The 2,165-nt window shown below is 36.9% G+C and overlaps 1 long non-coding RNA gene across 1 annotated transcript; it reads right to left on the reverse strand.

Moving 5' to 3' along the window:
- Nucleotides 1–152: 152 nt before the first annotated feature.
- LOC106944175 (uncharacterized) lies at nucleotides 153–2,127 on the reverse strand. Its single transcript, XR_001424143.1, has 3 exons — nucleotides 1,959–2,127; nucleotides 482–646; nucleotides 153–388 (listed from the first exon to the last, which is right to left on the reverse strand). It is a non-coding gene; the product is annotated as an uncharacterized LOC106944175 (long non-coding RNA).
- Nucleotides 2,128–2,165: the final 38 nt, after the last annotated feature.

The following is a 2,165-nucleotide window of genomic DNA, read 5'->3' on the forward strand; positions in this document are numbered from 1 at the left end:
GTGTGAAACTTTTGGATAAGTGGAGAAAAAGGCAGATTAGTTTACATGTCAACATTTGCTTTTTATTCATAATCAGATGCAAATTGGCTGTTTTTCTGTCATAAGTTATTTTTCTAACGATGCATTTGCTTTTAAAATAAACTCAAATTCAGATTAAGATATTTATTTATTATTAATTCCTGTTTTTTATGGCTCTTAAATAAACAGGACATTTTATAAACATACTCACAGTAACTGGGAAGTTGTTTCAGCTCAGTAGCAGCATGACAGATGCTGGTGGAGATATTGGAGGCAGCATCATGGAGGGATTGGAAATTTGAAAAAAGGTAAAAATGACTGTTGATATCTTCAGAAGCGATGGTCCTCAGTTCATCAAGGTCGCCCACACCTGAAACGAACATGTACTACTACAGCAGTGATCTAAGGAGGAAAACTTGCTCTACAATTAAACTGTATCATCCACAGAGGAAAGGAACGTTACCAATAACAAAGACCTCAACCCCAGTGTCTTTCAGATTATTTGCTGGGATTTCTACTTCGTCCAGAGACATTCCATCAGTGATCAGAACAGCAATTTTTTTTGAGTCTGGACGCATTCCCACCCCGGGTTTAAAGCTGTGATGAAGAATGAAACCTAGAGCTCGTCCTGCATGTTGTGAAGAAGAAAGAAATGTTTTAGGAATGGGTTTTACATGCCTGCAAAATAAAACAACAACATAAAAAAAACCCCATAAATAATCACATTTTAAATCTGATGATATTTTTATAAATTTCATCTACAGAATGCCCAGTTAAGATTATTTGTAAGAATATGGACTCAGGGAAAAGTCCAAAACTTTTGGATTTTAACTACTTTCATGTTGACAGTTTCTTACTGAAAGTATCAAAAGTGTAGAGACATAAAAATGTGTATCTAGTTCTGGTCCAATAATGTTTGGTGTGTCTTTTGTATTTTTGTAAGAACTTATTTGTTGCTGAATTTTTTATCTTTGCTTCAGTCTGCCAATGAAAAGAGTGATGCTGTGGGCTCCACCTGCTGCCCAAAAGAGAAATCTCCATGGTAACCTGTGGCTCTGCTGGTTTCTATATTAAGCAACATCTTCTTCCGTCTAATATTGCTCCAGCTAAACTAACAGAGGGATGTTAAGAAAATATATTTAAAATAAGCTAGTTTTAAAATTTAACATGACTTGATTGAAATAGCCTAATTATAGTTTTAAAATTTATAACTTTTTTAGGCCTATTGACCTTTATTTTACCTGTAGTTAAGGCAGATTGTTTGCCAAGATCTTTGATCTGTCCTCAGTAGCAATCAGTAGGAAGTTCCAGCTTTTCACACTGATCTGTGAAAGCCATGAAGCAGCAGGACTTCAGGACTGTTTTCACTTATTTAGACAACTGGTGTTTGATCTTGTGAACAAATTGAAGGGAGTTTCTAACTTTAGAGAGAGGGTCAGAGACAGGTCCTGGTTGGATGAGCAAAGATACGCCTTATTTGAATAAATTAAAGAAAAGAAGATAAAACTTTCCACATAGAGTAACACATCAGATTTGCACTTGCAGTTTTCCAAATACGTCTTTGCTGTCTGTCTGTCGTTTCCATCTTTTGTCTTTTTCCTTTTCTCAGGTAAATTCATGTGTTTGTGCTCTGAGGTTTCTGATGTTTTGTGATGTGCTTTTCTGGTGATGGTATGCATCTGTCTTGAATAAATGCTGATTACTGTGACGCTGTCATCTCTGTGTGGCTTTTGTTTCCACGCATGGAATCATTGAATCCGGGAACATAAGAGAATATAATAAGCCAGAAGTTAATAATTTTATTCTCTTAACAGGGAGAAGTTGCTCTAGAACCCTTCAAAATGTGAAAAGTTCTAGTTTTGAGTTGTGAACCATTCAGATCCTGAAGTCCCAGAGCTCCTCATGGTGAGACCCTGCTGTGGACACAATAACATACTGACCTGTCATTGAGTTTCCACCTTGATACTTTATCCGGTCAATGGCCTGCAGCAGGGACTGTTTGTTGCTGTGGCTGTTCAGGTGCCACTCAGCGTTAGGGCTGTGACTGAACTGAGTCAAACCTACAGAAAACACACATGAATGGATCAAATCAAACAGGAACTTAGAGCAAGAATATGTTTTGACAATTGATGGGTATTTTTCCTTTC

The sequence above is a fragment of the Poecilia latipinna genome, unplaced genomic scaffold (genome assembly GCF_001443285.1).
Source record: "Poecilia latipinna isolate Pla-1442-1.1 unplaced genomic scaffold, P_latipinna-1.0 Scaffold7220, whole genome shotgun sequence".
Lineage (NCBI taxonomy): Eukaryota > Metazoa > Chordata > Actinopteri > Cyprinodontiformes > Poeciliidae > Poecilia > Poecilia latipinna.